The sequence below is a fragment of the Dromiciops gliroides genome, chromosome 2 (genome assembly GCF_019393635.1).
Source record: "Dromiciops gliroides isolate mDroGli1 chromosome 2, mDroGli1.pri, whole genome shotgun sequence".
NCBI classification, from domain to species: Eukaryota; Metazoa; Chordata; class Mammalia; order Microbiotheria; family Microbiotheriidae; genus Dromiciops; species Dromiciops gliroides.
The window spans coordinates 198,995,552-199,019,211 of NC_057862.1; the positions used below are offsets into that span (position 1 = coordinate 198,995,552).

The following is a 23,660-nucleotide window of genomic DNA, read 5'->3' on the forward strand; positions in this document are numbered from 1 at the left end:
AGGGATAGAACAAAATTTTGTAGGCAACACAGAGAACTATGGATTGGATGATAGTATAGAAGTTAGATGGATTCAAAATAATCTGAATGATTATACCCAAAGAATATTCATAAATGTCAACAATATCTCATGATATGCAGTGGTACCCAGTCCTCTGCTCTGTCTTGTTCAACTATTTTAGCAGTGACTTTATTGAAGACATGACTGACATGCTTATCAAATCTGCAAAAAAAAAAAATGGGAAAGGGAGAATTAGTTTATCAGATGACAGCATTAGCAAGCTGAAAAGTTGTGATGATGGCCCAAATCTATCAAGATGAAAATTAATAGGTATAAATGTAAAATTCTGTTATTGGGGTAAAGAAAAATCAGCTACATAAGAATTGAATAAGGAGATATGTTTTTTTAAAAAGGAAAGAAAAAAGGAAATGGGTTTTAATTGACTGGAAGATCAATATAAATCAAAGGGTGATATAGCTACTAAAGTAGACAATATGATCCCAGACACATTAATTAAAATATAATTTCCATTTCAGGGTGGTAATAATTCCACCCTACACTGCATTAGTCACACTTGGAACATTATGCTCAGTTATGGATCTTCTGTTTTAAGAGGGACATTGACAATAGTTCTGGAGCTTGTCCAGTATAGGACAATCATCATGCTGATGTGACTTGAAATCATATCATGTAGGAAATGCATGAAGAGAATGAAGATATTTTGCTTGAAGAAGAGACAATTTAAAGTGGGGAAATGAAAATCATTTTCAACTACATATAGGTTGTGATGCTTATATATATTTTGAGTTGATTTGTTTCAATAATGCGTGGAAGTTATAGAGAGGCAAATTTCAGTTAAAAATAAGGAAGGTATTTGTGTTTCTTGGGTTTAGAACTGGAAAGAACCTTAGAAATACCTTCTTTCCAGTCTTCTAATGCTTTATTCCCTCACACTTACTTGAAGATTCAGTGTCACTGGCCTCATTGCTATTGCTTGCACACAGCATTCAATTTCCCAACTGTGTCCTTTCACTGGCTATCCCCTTTGCCAGGAATATTCTTCCTTCTTACCACATCCTCTAGACTTCCTTCAAGGCTCAGCTCAAAGATCTCTCTTTTCAGTTGTTTCCTAGTCTCCCAACCTATTCCCCAGGTGCTAGTACTGCCTTCTCTCTGAGATTATCTTCTAGCTGTACTGTGTGTGTGTGTATGAAGTCTGAAATGTCTTTCTTGAGTTGAAATGTAAGCTCCTTGAGGGCAAGACCTGTGTTTTTGTCTTTCTTTGTATTCCCAGCATATAGTACAGTGTCTGGCATATAGTAAACACTTTTTTAGAATTGTTTTCTTTTTTCAGCAAATAAAAATACATCATCTTTCCCTTCCACTCCTCTCTTGAACCCATGGGAAAAAAGAAAAACAAAACCCTGTTACAAACATGTCTAGTCAAGCAAAACAAATTCCCACATTAGCTATGTCATATGCATATATATATGTGTGTGTGTGTGTGTGTGTATATGTATGTACAAATGCAAATACATAATATTGATCTGCAATCTGAGTCCAACACTCCTCTAACAGGAGGAAAGAAGCACATTTCATCACAAATCCTCTGAAATAGGTGTTATATCTTGTCATAAGCTTTTTACACATCTATAGATATAATAATGTGACTTTTGTTATGAGCAATTATGCCCATCTGGCTGCTAATGCCTTCAGAAGCAAATACAAACCAGACCTGGACATGAGATAGACTCTAGAAATCAATATTCATGGCCTTCAGAAAGTCATTGATGACACCAATGTGACCAGGCTACAACTAGAGACAGTGAGTAAAACTCTGAAGGAAGAAGTGCTCTTCACGAAGAACCATGAAGAGCAGGTACATTCTCTACAAACTCAGATTGCAGGTTCTGGGCTGATGTGGAGGCTGATTATCCTGCATCTCCCAGGATTTGAGCAAGGTCGTGGCTGATATCTGAGCCCAGTATAATGTTCTGGCTGAGAAAAACAGAGAGGAGCTTGGTAAGTACTGGTTCCAGCAGATTGAGAAGAATACTGTGGTGGTCAACATGAGATCTGGGGAGGTAGAAGCTGGAAGAAATACTGTCACTGAGTTGGAATATATAGTCCAGTCCCTAGAGATTAACCAGGACTCCATTCAAAATCTAAAAACCAACTTGGAGGAGAGCCTGTATGGCTATGTTGTATAGATGGAGCAGATCAATGCAGTCCTGCCACACCTTGAGACAAAGCTGAGGCAGACACTCATGGTCGGAATGGAAGCAGAGATGGAAATACCTATGGAAATACCTGCTGAAGGATTAGGGGGACTTCAATCTTGGGCAGCAGCAGCTGTTCCTTGTGAAATATCCATAAGACCAGTACCTGGAGGACTGTAGATGGCAAAGTGGTGGTAGAGACCAGTGACACCAAGGCCCTGGCAGCGTTAGGGCCATAAACTAAGGACCTAGGCTCAGACAGGAAGTTAATAAAGACTTGTTGGTCACCTGGAAAAAAAAAAAGAAACACGTACACTCCTTTCTATTTCTAATCATTAATCTCCAGTGGCCACTCATCTCTAACTTTTCTGAAATTTTATTCATCTCCTTAACTTCTTTTTCTTTTGTTGTTTTATTTATCTGGGTCTGAAAGGGATAAATCGAGGTTCCTCACTATTGTGATTTTACTATTTCTATCTAGAACTCATTTACCTCTTAAGTATTTAAATACTAAAACATTTGGTTTAGTACTGATACTAATTCATCTTCTATAGTATCTTTCTTTTTTTTCCTCTATAGTATCTTTCAGCAAAATGTAGTTTCCATGTATATATATATATATATATATATATATATATATATATATATATAAAATTTGTGAGGCAATTGGGGTTAAGTGACTTGCCCAGGGTCACACAGCTAGTAAGTATTAAGTGTCTGAGGCCGGATCTGAACTCAGGTCCTCCTGACTGCAAGGCTGGTGCTCTATCCACTGGACCACCTAGCTGCCCCCCATGTTTATCTCTTAAAAGATTTAGAGCTGAAAGGGATCTTGGGCCATGGGCAACCCTTTGGTTTTACAGATGAGGAAACTGACATACAGAGAGGTTAAATAATGTGCCCAGGGTAACATAGCTAATGAATAACTGAAGATTGAACTTATATTGTCTTGGCTCTAAGTTTAGCATCTTATCCAGAATTGTACTTAAAGGGTCACTTGGGTAAGAATTGGCTATTAAGTACTTCTCCAAATCCCTATTTTTTTGTCCCTGGGGTTGCAGGGCAATAAATGGACTTTCTACCCTCCCCCAGCCACCTTACTGAACTTTAGTCTAGAAGTCAAATGGAGAGAAAGCTCAGGAATTGAAAGGTGAAAACCTTACGTCACACTTTTATAAGTCACAGAGGAGGGATAGCCCTTCCTACCTGAGACCATTCCCCTTAGCTTTCAGCTGTCAGTATTTGGGGGAAAGCCCTAGTCAGTGGGAACCAATTAGAAAGAGCATTGCTGTGCCTTCTTTAAAAGGGGCTAGTGTACATGTGTATTTCCATGGAAGGTGCTCTTCCAACAAAGGTCTATATCCTAATATCTCATCAAGTGGATTAAGGGACTCAGTGTTTGGAACAAGCTATGACTCCAGTTACACATGTGCAAGGCACAGAAGGCAGTATAAAGATGAAGTCATGTTTTCTTTCCCATGTCTTAAAAAGTTCCAGTTATTAAACTAGAAAAGATAATTTCTTAAAATAAAATCTCAGCATGCCATAGGTTAAAAAGTGTCTTTTTTTGGGGGGGGGGTTGCAGGGCAATGAGGGTTAAGTGACTTGCCCAGGGTCACACAGCTAGAAAGTGTCAAGTGTCTGAGGCCGGATTTGAACTCGGGTTCTCCTGAATCCAGGGCCAGTGCTTTATCCACTGCACCACCTAGCTGCCCCCAAAAGTGTCTTATAGTAGGTCATTTGCATGAAGGTATCAGAACATATGCATTATTTGTCATGATGTACACTTCACGCAGTACTTTGAAATTTACTCTTGTTCCTTGATCTTTCTTCAGTTGCCTATTTTTCAAAACTTAGTAGGAATAACTTTTAGAAACACACACAAAAAATACTACCTTGGAATTTTCTGAGAATCATGGTGGGCCAAGCACTGTGTCATTGAGCCATAGATTTAGAATGGGAGGCTATTATTGGTTCAACTCTAATCCCCATTTTACAATCAAAAACTCTGAAACCAAGAGAGATTAAATGATTTGCCAAAAGTGACATAGTAAATAGTAAATTGAGGATTCTAACTTGGCTGTTCTGTCACTAAATCCAACCTTTTGGGCATATCACCAGCTAGTATTATTGGACAGCTAGGTGGCACATTGGAGAGAACACTGGTCCTGGAATCAGGAAGACTCATCTTCCTCAGTTCAAATCCAGCCTCAGATGCTTACTAGCCTTGTGATCCTGGGCAAGTCACTTAACCCTGTTTGTCTTAGTTTCCTCATCTGTAAAATGAACTGGAGGAGGAAATGGCAAACTCCTCCAGTATCTTTGTCAAGAAAACCCCAAATGGGGTCATGGAGAGTCAGACACAACTGAAATGACTGAACAACAATTATTTAATGAATATCATCATTGGAAAAGTGTTATGGAATTGAATATTCAAAAATGAAGCCAATACCTGAAATTAGCCTGATCCTTATCTGGTTTTGGTCTCTGGGTTCTATAAGGATATGGGAAAATTGGAAGGGACAGAAAATACTTTAGAAAGCAGGGTCAAAGGAGTTGGAATTTTTATCCTGAAAACTAGAAGGCTATTGGTTGATTTAATAACTGTCTTCATATGTGAAAAGTTATTTTGAGAATACTTATCCTGACTTATCTCTACAAAGGAATTCAAGGAAATCAGCCTAAAGAACAAAAAAAAAGTTGGATTAGGCAGTTTCTGAAGTAGATGGACGATTGAACACTGGAATATGCTGTTGTAGAGACTGCATAATCTCCATCTCTGGAGATCTTTTTAAAGTAGGTTGATGATCACTGTCTTATATGAGCTAGGTGTTGTTCTGTCTGGGTACAGGGGGCTAGAACCAGATAACCTCTCTCCTACTGCTGTGATCTAATGCTGTCTAAAATTAAAAGAATGTTGCTCACCTACAAAGAGCCGGAGCCAACCATAGAAGTAAATGCCAATTTTCTGAAAGCCAACTTTAATTATTCTGGTATCAGTGGGACCAAGAGATGGAGATTGTCCCAGAGAACTGGGTAATGACTGAAAACACACTGCATACTAGTCTACAAAGGTCAGTGGAGAACCATCATGGTGTGGGGTAATTAATTCTAGACCTGGGTTTGATTCTTACCTTTGATGTTTACTGAGTGTGTGACCATTGATTTATTACTTAAAGGTTAATATATTAACCTAGGCTTTAGGTTGTGCCTAGGTGGCACAGTGGAAAGAGTGGGAAATCCAGTGGGATTTGGAGTCAGGAAGACATGAATTCAAATCTAGCCTCAGATACTTCCTGCCTGTTTGACCTTGGGCAAGTCACTTAACCTCTCTCTGTCTCAATTCTCTCAACTGTAAAATGGAGTTTTCCCTATGTTTGTTGTGAGGATAAAATGAGGTAGTGTTTGTAAAGTGCTTTGCAAACCACAATTTGTTGTTGTGGTTGTTGTTGTTTAATAGTTCAGCTGGATCTGACTCTTTGTGATCCCACGGACCATAGCATAGCATGCTAGGCCCCTCTATCCTTCACTGTCTTTTGAAGTCTGTCCGTGTTCATTGTTTCCATGACATTATCCAGCTCATCCCCTCCCATTCCATTTTCCTTTTGCCCTGAGTATTTCCCAACATCAGGGTTTTTTGCAGCCAGTCTTGTCTTCTCTTTATGTGGCCAAAATATTTAAGCTTCAGCTTCAGTATTTGACCTTACAGTGAAAAGCCTGAACCAATTTCTTTAACTATTGACTGATTTGATCTCCTTGCTGTCCAAGCGACTCTCCAAAGTCTTCTCTAGCACAATTTAAAAGCATCAATTCTGTTGATTCTGTGGCATTCATCTTAAAGTGTTACATACATGCTAGTTTACATAACCTCAGTTTTCTCATCTGCAACATGGGGATAATTACCTATATCAGCTACCCACAGGGTTGTTGTGAGGGACAAGTGACAGTGCGTATGAATACTTTATAAACTTTAAATCATTATATAAATGTCAATGATCATTACTCATTAATTTGAAGGTACATAGAAAGAAAAAATATCTCTATGTAAATAAGACCTTGCTTTTATTTGACCTTTCAAATAAACTTTAAATGATTGCATTATACTTAGAGACTAGCATAAAATAGAGAGGGCCAAGAGTAATGTTTTCCCCATAGTAATATCTTGCAAGGAGACAGACAGCTGCATTTTACTGTATTTAGAATTTTTTGGTATTCTTTTAGGGTTTGATACAGGTGAAAGTACATTGGAGTAATCTGACACAGTTTTATACAGTGTTGGTCATAAGGTTCATACCTCTAGGATCATTTCCAGGAACATGCAACCTGAAAATATGGAAGAATTTAGGTTTATATTTTAGGAACATGAAAAGAAAATGGCCCTTTCGTCCCCTCTAATCATGGTGCATAGATTATATCATGAATTCTTTGTACACTTTTTCCTCTTCCTTTAATATTTCTAAATTGTCTGGCTTGTATCTCTGACTATGGCCTTATAATTTGCCTCCACGTAAGCCAAATATGCATTTACTTCAACATAAGTTTTTGGTTGCCGACTGTGTGCTAGAGTTAGTGATATAGTTGAAACCAGATTAAGATGCAATTGGCATATGCTGAATAAAATAAGTGAAAATACAGTACAACATAGATAATGTCCATTTGTGGTTTTCTAATTCAATATGGGCTCAGTTGTTTCTATTTGAGTTTGACTTCCTGCCATAGGCAATGCTCTTGCAGACAAATTGCCCAACAAAATTGGTGGCAGGAGTTTCCACAATGGAAGTTGTCTGGATGAATGTAATTTCAAGCATTGAGAACAACTTTAAAAATAAATAAAGGCATCATGGCGGAAAGAAATATATGAAAAGGGGTTGTGAACTTGAAAGAGTTTATAAAATCTTGGTAGCAGGGATGTGCTGGAGTCAGCTCTAAACAGCTCCCTGATAATTTTGTTTTGTGTTTGTTTTGTTTTTTGCGGGGCTACGAGGGTTAAGTGACTTGCCCAGGGTCACACAGCTAGCATCAAGTGTCTGAGGCTGGGTTTGAACTCAGGTCCTCCTGAATCCAAGGCCAGTGCTTTATCCACTCTGCCACCTAGCTGTCCCAAAATTAAAAAAAAATTAAAATATAAAAATGGAAGTAATGGAATTAAATTAAGTTTTTCAAAAAAAAGTGAAATTTTCACTGTCAGCATTTACACTTTGGAAATAACCAAGCTATAAATCAGGGTTTGATTTATTATTTTACTGATTGACTAGACTTAAAGTGATTGGGAAATGTTAATAATATCAACAAATTTAAAAGTGCATCATTCATATATTTTTCTTGAAGAGTTGGTTGTTAGACATTAACTGGTACACCCCTGTCTCTCACCTCTGCCTCTGTATCTCACCAGGACCTCCTTCCAGATTCAGCTCAAATGCCACACTCTCTGAAGGAGAGTTTTGCTGGTCCCTCCAGCTGCTATTACTCTTCCCTCTGAACCTACCTTGTTTGTACTCTGTTAGTATCTTGTATATGCCTGTATATATACACCAGTGTAAGGGTGAGTCTGATTGATTTACTCCAGTGGTTCTCATGCTTTGGGGTCTCAGAACCTCAATTACACTCTTAGTCTTATTTTATAACATTTCAGTAATATTATGAAAATGGTTTTGACTTCAAGGAAAACCTGAAAGCGTCTTGGGGGACCTGTGTGTCCCGTGACCAGACTATGAGAACCACTGATCAATTATGTCTGTCTCTCAAAACAACAACAACAAACAAAACCCTCAAAGTAAGTGGTAAGATACACAGTGTCTTCACCAGGTGAAAACAGTAAGTCTCAGTCATAGGCTTTAATCTCCATCAATCATAGGCTTTAGACTAACTGCAGAGTCCTTGAAACTAGAGGGATTTTGCATAGGAATCCTGCACAGGGAGGTGAAGAAGGGATCATCTATAAACAAGCTAAAGTATAAAGTACCGTAAAGTACCAGCAAGGAAGAAGGAGAGATATCAGTTGCCTTTAGACTTGGTCTAGGTATGCTTTCCAATCCCCTTTTGGCTGGAGGAAAGTCTTGCGAGCTTTGTAGTCTGGAGGATGTTGAACTTCCTACCTTAGAAATATTCCTGGATCAGCTGACAGAAGTTGTCTGCATTGGAAACCAAGAGTAAAGTAGATACAGTTTCATATCCATTAGATTATAAGCTCTTTGAGGGCAGGGACTGTCTTTTACTTCTTTTTGTATCCCCAGAACTTAACACAGTGCTGTTTCAGTTATGTCTAATTCTTCATGACCCCATTTGGGATTTCTTGGCAAAGATATCAGAATGGTTTGCTATTTCCTTTTCCAGCTCATTTGTACAGATGAGGAAACTGAGGCAAACAGGGTTAAATGACTCCTGCACAGTGTCAAACAGCTAGTACATGTCTGAAGCCAGCTTTGAACTCAGGAATGAGTCTTCTTGGCTCTGGGTCCAGTGCTCTATCCACTGTACCACCTAGCTGCCCCCCCCCACATACACATTCCCCATCCTGGTACATCCTGAAGCTAAATAAATGTTCATTAAATTGAATATCTCCACAGGGAGTTCAACAAAGAAACCACACTATGCTGAAGGAGAACTGTGTGAATTAGCAGGAGAAAAGGACCTTCAGGAATGAGGAACTGTGAGTTATCATATGTGCTTTTTAAGCCTGAAACCTCTCCCTGCCCTTTCCCTGGATTCCATATCCTTTTAGGACAGTGTGTCACAATTTTGGGGGAGAGATGTTTTGTACCAACTGTTCTTACTGTACCCTCTTACTATATATCCATTTCCAAAAGTTTAAATTAAATTAAACCCTAGTTGACTAAAATGATTCCTAACTCAGTCTTGAAAGGAAAGCGTACCATTGGTGACTCAAGCTGGTGATATTGGAGAATTGCTTGGACTCTTAAGGGGCATCTCGAGAGCCCCAAGGGGGACTATAGCCTTGTTTCAGGAAATAAGTGACTCTTCTGTGAGAGTAGAAGTTGGAATTAAAATCCTCAGAGTTTATTTAGCTTGTGCCTGAATGGAAGCCCCTTTAAGGCAAGGAAGAGGGTTTTTTTTTGTTTGTTTTTTTGTTTTTGTGGGTTTTTGTTTTGTTTTGTTTTGGGTTTTTTTTGGCTTTTTCTACTAGCATAATTCACCATCGTTGTGAGAGTTTAAAAAATCCTTGTTGATTGATTGGAATCAGATAATGACATCAGGCCATCTGAATTCTCAGTAGAATTGAGGTTTCAAATATGACCACCAAATCATGCAGAAAAAAGTGAGAATTTTGTTTTTAAGGTGAACCTTTAGGCAATGTGACTCTTTTCAGGCAATGTGACTTGCCCAGAGTCACACAGCTAATAGGTGTCAAGTGTCTGAGCTGGGATTTGAACTCGGGTCCTCTTGAATCCAGGGCTGGTGTTTTATCCACTGTGCCACCTAGGTGCCCACAATGTGACTCTTTCTCTCTGAGATTTTTTAGGGGTATGCTGGAGGCAGCTCTAGCTCTGGAAACACAATTGTTAAATTATCATTGTGAGCATTTACACTTTAGAAATGGACAAATGCTATAAAGAGGGCTCCACTTATTGTTTTGCTGATTGTCTAGAATTAAGATGTGCATAATGCAGATTAAACTTAAAAGTGTGTCATGCATGTTTTTTTTCTTTTTTGGAGAGCTGGTTGTTAAACGTTTACCATCACACCCCTGGTTGATCTATATGAGAAATTATTTCTAATTAGTCTGCACTGATTGACCCAGGGGAAAATACTAAGTAACCTCTGAATCAGAATAATGAAATCCATACCTAGATAACTTTTGCTTCCTCCATCAATGGAATATGTTATTTTTCTCTAGTACTGTCTACCTATTGAAAATCTTCCCTCATTATCTTATGCCAAATTATTATGTCATGCTTGCTTGTCTCCTTTAGCCTCCTGCATTATCAATGCCATAATTATATTTCTAAAATAGTGATTTTATATTTTTCTATTACTTAGGAATTTAATGGTTCTCTACTGCCTGTATTTGAACCAGATCAATTTCCTCATACTAATATGCAACGATTTTCCTAATCTTACCCTATTTTAGCATTATTCTGAGTACATTGACTCTTTATTCCAGTAAGGTTCACGTACTTCCTGAATGGGGCAGCAAGGTGGCTCAGTGGCTAGAGCACTGGGCCAGGAGTCAGAAAGACCTCAGTTCAAATCCAGCCTCAGACACTTACTAGTTATGGGACCCTGAATAAGTAATTTAACCCTGTTTGCCTCAGTTTCCTCATCTGTCAAATGAGCTAGAGAAGGAAATGGCAAACTACTCCAGGACCTTTGCCAAGAAAATCCCAAATAGAATCATGAATAACTGGACACAAGTGAAAACAACTTGATCAACTACAAACAACCACCACCTCCCAGATGTTTCATTCTCATTTTTACCTGCAAGCTTTGGTTCATGCTTTTTTTCTTACCTGCAAAGTCCCCTCTATTTTTTTCTGTCTTTCTAAACCCTACCTGTTCTTCAGGGCCTGTCTCAGTTCTTTGAACTGCCCCATGAAGCCTTTGGAGAAAGCTTAAACCCAGATTGATCCCCCCCGGCCCTTACCACCTTGCCAGGGAATTTGTTTTCCATTGCACACATACTTGTATCTATTTAGGTTTGTAATTGGAATGTTTCATTTGTGTAAGTCTCATAGCTTAAAATAGACTGTAAGCTCCATGAGGGTAGGTATTGTCTTATTCTTCTGTTTTGTGACTCATAACAACAAGTAGAGTGTACTCATTACATTCTTTTTTGACTGAATTTAAATTTTTGGACCTCATGTATAATTTCTATGTCTTTGTGAAATGACCGGCACAGCTTATTTACACCAAACAGATGGCCAGGTCTCCACTCAGCCTTATTTTTTTTAAACATCCATGGGGACAATTTGTTTCTTATTTCATTAGTCTTTTAGAGAAGGGCAGTATTCCTTTGTGGATAGAGTACCAAATTTGCAGTGAAGTCTTGAGTTTGAATCTTACCTCAGACAATATTTGTATGATGCTGAGCAAATTATTTCAACTCTCTGGATATCAGTCTCAACTTCCATCAAATGGAGGTAATTATAGCACCTACCTCCCAGGGTTGTACAGAAGTTCAAATGAGATAATTTATGTAGAACACTTGGCAAACTTTAAAACACTCTATAAAATATGAGCTCTATTATATATTATTTATTCATGAACTGAGAAAGCCAGTAAGGAGAGATTTTGGCTGGAAACCTCTCACAGTATGTAGTGGTGGCTTTCAACCAGCATGTTAATAAAATACTCGTTAGGATGAATCTAGCTCCACATTAGGAAATTGGTTCCCTAGCTTATGTGCATTACTTTAGCTCCTTCCAAAACACTTTTCTACCACACTGTAGCCATTAGCTGAATCAAAACCACATTTTTTTTTCATGGAATTGCCTATATGTTGGAAGTTATTGTGAAATAGGCCCTGTTTCACAGAGGAAAAATAATCTGCTCTGTATATCCTCTCTAGTGGAAATCCAGCAAAAAAAGGATCAATAAACATTCTTAGGAACTGATGCTGTATTCTTTTGAGTGGTTGACCTCTGAGAATATTTTGAAACCAATATAAAATTTTCATGGAAAAGGATTGTATGATGAGACACTAGGCAATCATGAAGGAAGTGACAGTTGTTTGGGGCCAATGAATTAGAATTTATATTATAATTTTGTTGAAATTCAATTTGTACCTATTTACACAAGGTACTTGTGCACAAGGCATTCTTATCCTTTTTGGATGAGACATATCATAAATGGAAGGAAATTGCATATTTTTAGTTATTTCTCCAGCAAAAATATAATGATAAAAATATGTTCTTACTAGAGCATATCTCGTCCTTCATAATTAACTATTGCATTTTTCTTTCATCAGGTTCTGACCTTTAAAGTGTTCCTGTTGTGTGTGTTTTTAATGTCTAACTTTTCTGAAAATGTGTAGAGGTCATAATGAGGCATAATTATATACAGTATATAATTTTATTTGGCCTTTTTCAAGTGCTAATTTAACGATCACTTCTTCATATGGAATTTTTATAAGAAATCTTTTTAAAAATCAAAGCCCTTTCTTGGTTCTCTGGCATAAATCAAAGGTTCCAACATATGATATAGGAGATAGTTAAGAAATTTGACAACATGCTCACGGATGTTCAGAAAATGTGATTGTTAAGGTTTTTTGTTTTTTAATCCAAGTTCCAAAGAAGTAAATCCTCAATGAACAGATCACAATATTCTCTGCCTTGTGATAAAACAACTAATAAGAGATAAACAAGCTATTATTGGATATTATTAAGAAACCCATCTTCTGGGGCATGTCTATAGGTTCACCCTAATCTCCCATAACATTTCCATTTACTATACACTGTACAATAATAACTTACATTCATGAAGACAATCCTCTGCCAGAGACTTTCCTGAAGTGTTTTTTGAATAATCAAATGCTGAAATAACATTTGTGTTTTTCCTTTGGAGAATGGTTCTCCCTAACTTACCCAAGCTGTAAGTGTAGCAGCTATTGACATGCCAATCCTCACCACTGATCTCTAGGGAAACTTTAACATGTTTTATTAATGATCTGAGCCCAGTTCTTCACACCTTAGTCAACCTGGTTTCCTCCCCTTCCTTGGTGGTCCACCATATTGGTGTTGGGCTTAGTATAGACCAAACATAAGGTGGGCTGTATCCCATAATATTCCCAAATGAGGCTTGAGACAGGTTACAATGTTATTGGGAACTATTTTAAAAAATAAATAAAAGACAGTAGATAATAGATGATGTAAATATGTGTTTTTCTAAGTCAATGTGCAGCTACCCAGTTGTTTCTATTTGAGTTTGACATTGTTGGTGTAGATACCCAATTAACTTACCCCACTGCAGCGTGGAACTTCAGAGCTCAAGGAATACATTAGCCTTGGCCTCCTAGTTATAGAGATTACAGATGTTAGCCACGAGGATTGGCCATTAAAATGACATTTTCTGTGTTCTGTGTTAGGTGAATTTTGAAAATAACTCATCGCAAATCCAATACGTATGGTACCTGTCCAGTAACCAATACTCTCCATTCTTTAGCCATTCTGAATATATCTTTCGTATGCCTTTCTCATGGTACTATTTTACCTGATGGCAATTTCTCTAATCTTATGGTTTCTGGACAACTCTGGATTTTTATAAAATGTTTTCTTTTAAAAATAGCTTCATGTGTCAAAAACATATTTATTCACAAATTTGGGGTGTTAAAACAACCACAGTGTTTCCAAAGAACTTTTTTTGTTCGGGACAATGAGGGTTAAATGACTTGCCCTTGGTCACATAGCTAGTAAGTGTCAGATGTCTGAGGCTGGATTTGAACTCAAGTCCTCCAGAATCCAGGGCCAGTGCTTTATCCACTGGACTACCTAGCTGCCCCCTCACCCAAGAACTTTAAAAAGGATGTAAATTTGCACAAACTTGTGCAAGGAATCATTAATCAATCATTTGTGTCTGAGATCAGCTATATGGCCATTTTGATATTTTGACTTGATTTTCAACACCATCTTCATGGCAAATTGAATTTCAGATTCTTTATTATGTAAAAAAAATGTAAGGTGAAGTAAGTTTGAAGTAAATGAAATATATGAGTACCACATATATCTGTTCAACAAGGGGAATTATAGCTGTCTTGAATTGCTGGGTTAGTGTAAGTAACTTGATTAATTAATAGAACCAGGATACTTCTATAAAGTTTAAACTTCATTTTGTTTTTTGCACTCTTAAATTTTTATATATTTTTCCAATTATGTGTAAAATAATTTTTAAAATTCTATTTTTAAAATGCACTTTTTTGTGAACCAGTGGCTGAAGCATATTTAGATTTCAAGTGGTATCTTATAATTATTTCTTTTCCACAGTGGCTTCAATATTCAATTGATTGAGTCATGGGGGAGCATTTTTGCTATGATGTTAATGTTGTATTTACTTATGGAAAGAGTTGGATTTTTAAAACAAGGTAATATTTCAGGATTTTTAATGTTTCTTATTAAATTCAATTGGAACACATCTCATAGTGGGGTGTTTTTTTTGGTGGGGGGGAAGGGCAACCTGGGGAGAAAGTACCAAGCATTGTATCTGCTATATCATTATATCATGCACCCACAGGATATGTGACACATTTTATGTTACCATAGGCAAATCATTTAATCACTCTGAGGCTCAGAGAATTCTCTGTAAGTTATGGACCATCAGTGGAAGGAGTGTTCATATGAATGAAAGCACAGGTCCTTGACATTATTATTATTATCAATAATAATAATAATAATAAATAATGATGCCTCAGATACTAGCAGTATGACCCTCAGCAAGTCATTTAACCCTGTTTGCCTGTTTCTTCATCTATAAAATGAACTAGAAAAGGAAATGGTAAGCTACTCCAAGTGTCTTTGCCAAAAAAAACCCCGCAAATGGGGTCACTAAAAAGGACTGAACAACAAAGTAATAATAAGAATGATTATAATAAATAACTAGCACTTATTTCATACTTTAAGGTTTTCAAAGTGTTTTACAAATATGTTTTTATTTAATCTTATGAAATAGATACTTTATAAATACTATTTCATTTAGTCATACAACAACCCTATAACACAATATACTATGTTATATTATATTATTATACTATATTACACTACTATGATCTCCATTTTGAAGATGAGGAAACTGAGGCATACAGAGATTAAATGCCTTGCCCAGGGTTACTCAAGCAAGATTTGAACACACACTATGCATATGTGGTGAATGGGGTGATTTGAGTGCCAGAAAAAGACTAAATAGGGGCAGCTAGATGGCACAGTGGATAGAGGCAATAGAGTCAATAGTGGATAGAGTGGATAGATAGTGGCCCTGGAGTCAGGAGGACCTGAGTTCAAATACAGCTTCAGACACTTGACACTTACTAGTTGTGTGACCCTGGGCAAGTCACTTAAACCCCATTGCCTCACAAAAACAAACAAACAAACCAAGACTAAGGGAGAGCTTTCTCTACTTCTACAGATTCTTTTTTTTGGGGGGGGGGGCGGGGCAGTGGGGGTTAAGTGACTTGCCCAGGGTCACACAGCTAGTAAGTGTCAAGTGTCTGAGGCCGAATTTGAACTCAGGTCCTCCTGAATCCAGGGCCAGTGCTTTATCCTCTGCACCACCTAGCTGCCCCATACTTCTACAGATTCTTGAAATTCAATAGACTGCTTCATGTAATAGGTGAGAAAGAATTACCTGGACAAGAAAATCTTTGGTCATTTATCCACAGTTAACTTGAGGCAGATTCAGGCTGTATGTTGTGAATCAGTTTATTCTATATTTACCCTTTCCCAAAGGAAATACTAACCACAAATATAAAGTTCTGTTGCATGATAATTATGAAGAATCTGGGGCTGGTGTTTTCAATTTGACTTTAATACTCCAGGAGAGCAAACTTCACTGATTTTTATGCCCTCAGTGCCCCTCTTCCTTCCTTGATAAGCTATAACATATATATGCTATGACTTTCCCTAGAACATCCACACGAACTCACATTGGATGTCTGATATGGTGAACAGTCTGTGACTACTACTAATTGCCATCTCAGAATATGAGACCCAAATCCATTCTTCTGTAGCCAGCAAAGCCCAGCCAGAAATCCCATTAATTAACCCAGGCCCACTGTGACTAATGAGAAAACAGCTTTGTTCAACTACTCTGATTGATTCAAGTGTATGGCAAGATGGTCATGACAGACTTAAAGCTAAAATAGTCCATGGTGCTTCTGTCCTCCATCATGGAGACATAGCCTAATCCTCGTGGAAATGTGTTGTGGCTATCAAATGGATAAAGAGCTGACCTTGGAGTCAAGAAAACTTGAGTTCAAATCCTGCCTCAGATGCTTACTAGCTATATGACCCTGGGCAAGTCACTTAACCGCTATGTGCCTCAGTTTCCTCATCTGTAGTTTTGGTATCATGATAGCACCTACTTTATAGGATTGTTGTGAGGATCAAATGAGATATTAGCAAACCTTAAAGCACTATATAAACACTAGCTATTAACACTGTTGTGTAAGAAGGGCATGTTAAGGAAAAATAATGGTAATGAACTATTTATAATCATTTTCTATAACAATCATCTCAGAAAATAAAATGATTGGTAACCCATTGGACAATGGAAGCATGCATGGTAGGTATAGATATTCTGCAACATTTTGCCAATGATAATTTATGTTTACTGGCAAATAAGGTGAGCTCTATAGATAGAAAAAAATGAGAGACAATAGACAGTCAAACTACAATAAATAAAAAGAAGATTAAAAAATCTGATGAAGAATCCCAAGAAAATTTTTAAAAAAATCTGATGAAGGCTTCCGACATACAGGAAGCTCCTGTAGGGAAAATTTGTTAAAGGATGTGAATGAAAATCAATGAAGAAGAGGTTTGGAGGTGTTGAGACAGACACTGAGGGAAGTACTCACAATTAGGAAATGATGAGTGGATTAAATGAATAAACTATTGTTACAGGAAATATTGATTGATACGCTAAGTATTGAATAGCTAAAAACTGAGCAGAATAATAACAACTCAACGTACTAAATTCCAATTCCATGTACAAAAAATTACACAAATTCAGATAGTGGTTTTAAACTTATTTTTTAAATTCTTCTTTGCTCACCAGTCTAAAATGCAAATAATTTCCCCCTAATAATTATCTCCTTTAAACACAAGAAGTACTCTGTTATTTCTCTCCAGTAATCAGATTGCTATTTCATTGTTTGGTCACTACATTTTAAAAATGATTTGGGGAAACTGTAGAAGAAAAAACAAAATGATAAAAAAGAAAGGAAAGAAAAAAAATTGTAAATGAGAGGATTTAGAGAAAGAAGGCTAAATAATAAATTTGATCATTACCTTCAAACACATGAAAAGAGTGATGGTGGGTTCTGTTCATTTAAAAATAATCTTATATTTAGGAAAGACCAAACAAATGGTCTTAAAACAGTGGTGATTTGGGCTGTACATAAGGATGAACTCATTGATCACTAGGCTGATAAACCCATAGAAGAGCCACCATGGGAACATGAAGAAATTACATTCAATGAGAATAGACAATTGCCTGCCTTGATTGGTGCCACTATTGCCCTAGCCTGTATGTGGATGATTTTATTCAATAAGGTCCTGGGTTCTTGTCCAGCTCTAGGTATCTAGTTTATTCAGTTATTTTAGGACCATGCACAAATTAAAACTGAACTGATAGAATTAGTGTTTTAAATGAAAGAAAAAAGTATTGAAGTATGCTTTGGCTAAATCTATATGCCTGAAATAAATGCAACCAGATCATTCTCAATCAAATTTAAATGTTCCTTGAAAACAAAGATTATAGAATCACAGAATTAGAAAGAATTTTAGAAATCTTTTACACTAATTCCTGACTTGCCAAGGCCACACAGATATTAGGTGACAGAGCTGGGACTCAAATCCAGGTATTTTGGGGTTTTTCTTGGGGGGATTTGGTTTTTATTTTTATTTTTGAGGCAATGGGGTTAAGGGACTTCCCCAGGGTTACAAAGCTTATAAATGACTGAGGTCTTATTTGAACACAGGTTTTCCTGACTCCAGGGCTGGTACTCTATTAACTGTGCCACCTAGCTGCCCAAATCCAGGTATTCTGGCTTCAAGTCCAGTGCTCTCTCTATTCTGGCATAATATGTCCTACTTCTTCCCTGATGCTTCCTTTCTCTAGCCCACAAAGGACTCTCTGATTCTAAAAGTATTTAAAATATCAATTGGAGGGCAGCTAGGTGGCACAGTAGATAAAGCACTGGCCCTGGATTCAGGAGGACCTGAGTTCAAATCTGGCCTCAGACACTTGACACTTTCTAGCTGTGTGACCCTGGGCAAGTCACTTAATCCTAATTACCCTGCCAAAAAAACAAAACACACACACACACACACACACACATATATATATATATATATATATATATATATATATATATATATATATATATATACACACATACACACATACACACATGTATATGTATATATGTATGTGTATATATATGTATATGTATATATATATGTATGTATCTTATATTTTAGGGCTTCTTTACATAGTATACCATATCATTTTCTAATTTATTTTTCCCCAAATATATGTCTTTTCTCCTAAACCAGACCATAGGCTTCCTTTGGCATTCAATAAAATACCTGGCAGAGTAAGTGCTTAATTAATACTGTACTCGTAAAGGACACATGAAAGAATATGGCCTTTCTTCTTTTGGTATATTTGACAATGGTTGAAGGAACTGAGGAGAAAACATTTAATGAAGAAGACTATGTTTAGCTATGTTTAAATCTTTGAAGGGCTATCACATGGAAAATGGAGTAGACATTGCAGAAGGCAGAAATAGGCCAAAAGGTAGAAGATCTAAGAATACAGATTTTAGTTCAATACAAGAATGTTCTCACACATAAAAGTTGTTGCATGATAGTGTAACGATTGGAATGATGCCACCTGCTGGGACTTACTGTAGGAAAGCTCCACCATGAAGAGAAGGTGCCTGAGGGCAAGACATTTTGGCTTTTCTTTGGCATCAGGAAGTGACGTTTGCTTGTGGGAGGAAGAGGGGGCAAGGCTGGCAAGCTCACTTTCTTTGGCTAGAACTTTCGTAGAGAGCAGAGCAGGAGAACTGTAGCTCCCTGAGATAGATAGCTGAATCTAGGCCTCTTTCTCTTCACCAAATTCTTATTCTCCTTAATAAATGCTTAAAAGTCTAACTCTTGCTAAAGCTTATAATTTATTGGTGACCACTCATTAGATATTTTAGACAGACTAGCTAGAATTTTAGCCCCTTACAATAGAGATAGTCTATTGCAAAGTAGTGAGTTCTCCATTATAGATAGTGTCAGATGATGGCTACCCACTTGCTAAGTATGTTGTTGAAATGAACCCTGATTTGGATGGAAAGTTGGAATAGGTGACCTTCAAATAGCTTTTAAGCTCTAAGACTCACTGTTGAGCATAGATTGTGGCAAGATTGAACACATTGCAAGTCCTCAAATAAATACATGTTGTTTAATTGACTGATGCCAATAAGTAAACAATAATGATGAGTCTTACCAAAGTTATAAGGTGATCTTTTTGACTATGCTTCTGGTTATAGATATAGATGAACCCAGAAAACACAAGATTTCCTCTTCTCGATATGCAAAATAAGGCGAGACCTACAAGAAGCCTAATTAGATAGCATTCCTTAATTATGTGCCACCTCTATGATTTTTGTCCCTTTTACATTCTCCCCCCCCCCCGCCCTTCCCCCTACTCTGCTTCAGGTTCTCATCACTTCATACATGAATTACTGTGCTAGCTTCCTAATTAGCTCCCTTCTTCCCAGTCTATTCCTTTATCAATCCAGTCTATACACCTCTACTATCATCATATCAGTCTCTGACTTAACCTACAATGGCCAAGTGTGGTTGCGCTCTTCTGGAAACCCAACACAAAAGAACCTGAATGTTCTGAGCTACAGTGGGATAAACTGATCTGGTGTTGGCCCTAAGTCTGGCCAGTATCCACGTTGTGAAGCCTCCAGGATTGGTGGGGGGTGGAGTTCCAGGTTACCTAAAGGAGGGCTTAACTAGCCCAGAGGAGGTCAAAGTTCTGGTGCTGAGCAACAGTCGGATTGGTGTAGTCATTGTACTTCTAGCTTGGTCTTAATTAATAAGCAAGTAAATGAATGAATGAATAGGACCTACATTCCCAAATGGATCAAGTTTAAACTTTCCAGTCATTTCAGCATTTTCCTTCAGCTCTCCCTGTTACCTTATCCAACCCCAAATGTGCTGAAACATGTGCATACACACATGCATGCACATATGCGTATGTACATGCATACATACACCCACACCCACACACGTGCACCCATGTATATATACACACACATACACAGCTCAACATCATCCATGCTTTTTCCTCCTGCCATTCTCTCTGCTACCATCCCTTACCACCAGTCCAAGTTCTGTTTTTCCTTTTAAGGTTCACATCAACTCTTCCCAAGATCTCTCCCATTCCAAAAGTATTTGCATGTGTTGCTTATCCTATCTTCTAGGGCTTGTTTACACAATATTCTATGTTGGTTTCTAGGTTTGATTCCCCACCTTTTCCCCACAAATGTATGTCTTCTCTTTCCAACCAGAGGTATCTTTGGCTTTCAATAAAATACCTGGGGCACAGGAGAATGGAAGGAAAAAAAAAAAGCATTTATTGAGTGTCTATTATGTGCCAGGTACTGTGCTAAGTGATATGCAAATATCCCATTTGATTCTCACAACAACCCTTTTTTGTGAGGATTTTTATTTTATTTTATTTTTTGCAGGGCAATGGGGGTTAAATGACTTGCCCAGGGTCACACAGCTAGTAAGTGTCAAGTGTCTGAGGCCGGATTTGAACCCAGGTCCTCCTGAATCCAGGGCTGGTGCTTTATACACTGCACCACCTAGCTGCCCCTGTGAGGCCATTTTTAAAGCTGAGGAAGCCAAGGTGGAGAGTGGTTAAGTGACTTGCCAGGGTCACACAGCTAATTAATGTCTGAGAGAGGATTTGAATTTAAGCCATCTTGACTCCAGGCCCAGATATCTAAGGACTGTTTAACTAGTTGCCTCTGGAACAGTAAGGGCTTTATAAATTCCCAATCGGAAAAGTACCACTGAAGAGTAAATAACTAGTCACTTTGATATAGTTGTGGTGCAGGACAGTTATTTGACATGTTCTGTTTAAATTAGTGATTAATCAAATTATAAAAACCTTTGTGTCTCTATACACAAAATTGCCTATAGATGTGTAATGTTTCTTTATGTACAAAAACACATGCAATTTCCTTTCAATAAAAATACTTGTGGGTAAATATGCATACATATGTGTACAGACTCTATAATGTGTTGTATGTATACATATATGTACACATATATCCTTATGAAATAGAAGTAGTGAATAGGGGGTCTAGGGGTCTGGGTGGTATGGTTCAAGTCCTGACTTTGACACATACTGGCTGTGTGACCCTGGACAAGTCACTTTCTCAGACAACTCTTTAAAACTTAAGACTAAAATCTGCTCTGCATTAGTAAAAAAGTCTGCGCTGAGGAGTTCTCTATTCTAATAAAATCAGAGATCTGCTACAAAGGAAAAAAAAATTATAAATGGCCTCTGGGACATGGAGACCTAGGTTGAGGTGTGGCCCTTGAAATAAATTGGTTATGAGTTCCTAGGCAAGTCATTTGTCCTCTTTAGCATTTCTGGGAAACATGCGCTCCAAAGTATGTTCTGATTCTTAAATGCAACGATTCCATTTAGTTGTGGTCTTGGTACGGGAACATTTCATGTGGATTTGCTTACACTGATGTAACAGGGATATTAAGTTTAGATTTTTAAAAAGAGATCCATGTATTTGTACACGTGAAATTTATCCAGGGGAACTATGTGAATAAGTCAAATTTAAAGGAAATACAAACCCTGAAATGAATCAACAATCAATTAATGATAAAAAGAAATAAAAGTCTTGAATAAATATTTATTAATTGATGTGGGGGGGAATGCAGTGAGTTTATAGTCAGATGCTGCTGAGTCTTGATGTGTACATGTGTATGATGAGAAAGACCATGAGACTTTGGAGGCTCCATTCCCAGTCCCTGATTTAGGTAAAGTAACTCAAAGCCTCTTGCCAAGTATTGAAATTTCAAAATTGTGTATTATTTCTAGAACAAGATGCAGAAATTTCTTTTTTTAAAGGAGTACAGGTAGAAGAGATCACTGGTTCGGCTTTTTTCCCCCAATAAACTATGTTTATTATGCCAGTTCTAATTACCATGCAATCTAATGGATTTAAGGCTTATATTTTCCACATCACTAGACATCACAAAACATGAAAGCATCTTATACTGTCATTATACATCAATGTTTGCACTTGGTTATACATATATACAGAAATTATTCACACATCTTAACCTTGCTATTTCCTCCTTTCAAACCAACATAATTTTACTGTGAAAGCAGCTTTTTTTTTAATAAATGGTATAAGAAATACAGCAAGGCACACATTTTTAAAAAAACTTTTTTTCTCATTACCACCTCAAGAAGCATAAAAAACCAAAATGTTGTACATAATTTAACAGTAGAATGTTACCAGTATATAACATACAACACTGTGTAGTTGTTTCTTGAAGTGTTGCATAGGTTTTTTTTAAAATGAAATAAATAAAATGGTGCTTTTAAAAAAAATTACTTTATTTTTTATTGTGATCAGAATCAAAAAAGAGTAAGTATTCTTTCTTTTACTGAAATCAAATAAAATCAAATATTTGCTTAGGTCAAACCATGCTAGTAAGCATAGGCATTTATACCAGAAATTTGTTATATATGAAACATGACATAGGAAAGCATTGGCAGATATCATTCTAGACAGGTGAATCAAATACACTTGCAATTTGGTGAATTGTAGAACTTTAGAGAACAGTCAGGAGAAGAGCCAACACAAATGTCCAACTGAAGAGCACGGGATCGGTAGAGGTAGCTTGGGACAAGAATCCTTGTGAAAAAAAATGGCTTTGCTATACCTCAAAAAAGAAAAAAAAAACAACCAACAACCCATCATCTGAAGAGGACCACTGCACCACCACGCAGCCAAATCACAAAGCCCACATGGACGAATTGCATTTGGAAGGAATATTTATCTTGGGAGGAGTCAGTGTAACAAAAGGCAGTGACACAATGGAACCACAAGGCCATCCCAGGGTTAGGAGGATGAGCCTGCACCCGGAGTGCAACCAGACTTCTGAAAGGAAACAAACAAAAAAGTCATAGCACATTTCAGAAATTACATTTGCAACACATACACTGGAGACAGCTATATCGGGATTGCCGGTGGTCATCTCTGAATGTAGGAATCTAACCGGTGTGAATGGGAGTGTTCAACAAACTCACTTTAGTGTCAATAAAGTGTTAGAATTAATGTGGGGAATTTATTGATTTTTTTCTTTAAAAAAATCTCAGTTTCAAAAGAAACAAAGAAAAACATCATATCTGACCTTTTACCCGGACCCTATCCGCACTGTTGCTTATGAACTGGCTTTTTTTTTTTTTTTTTGTGCAACACACAAAGAATGCTCCAATAGGTATGAAAATGTGAGGTTGCCAAAAGCCCAGTCTCAGTAGCGGGTAGGGGAATACTCATCCTGGTCTAAGGCTAAGCTCCCTTTCCTGCAAAGTGGACTTCTGATTTTAACTTGTGGTTTCAGTGACTTAGTGGAGGATTCATGTGAGGACCTATGTATTAGTCTCATAAGATGAAAACGTATGCCATACCCCTGCTTAAGGAGCTTCAGCGACACCTAATTGTCACTC

The 23,660-nt window shown here is 37.4% G+C and overlaps 1 protein-coding gene and 1 pseudogene across 3 annotated transcripts in view; one reads left to right on the top strand and one right to left on the bottom strand.

The window, feature by feature from the left end:
• Nucleotides 1–1,678: 1,678 nt before the first annotated feature.
• Nucleotides 1,679–2,458, top strand: LOC122738567 (annotated as a pseudogene).
• Nucleotides 2,459–20,678: 18,220 nt separating this feature from the next.
• Nucleotides 20,679–23,660, bottom strand: part of AKAP6 (A-kinase anchoring protein 6) — a 594,007-nt gene continuing 591,025 nt past the window's right edge. For all 3 annotated transcript variants that reach the window (XM_043983332.1, XM_043983334.1, XM_043983333.1), the window contains exon 14: nucleotides 20,679–23,091. The gene's annotated coding sequence lies outside the window, so the exon portion shown is untranslated. The remainder of the gene's footprint in view (nucleotides 23,092–23,660) is intronic.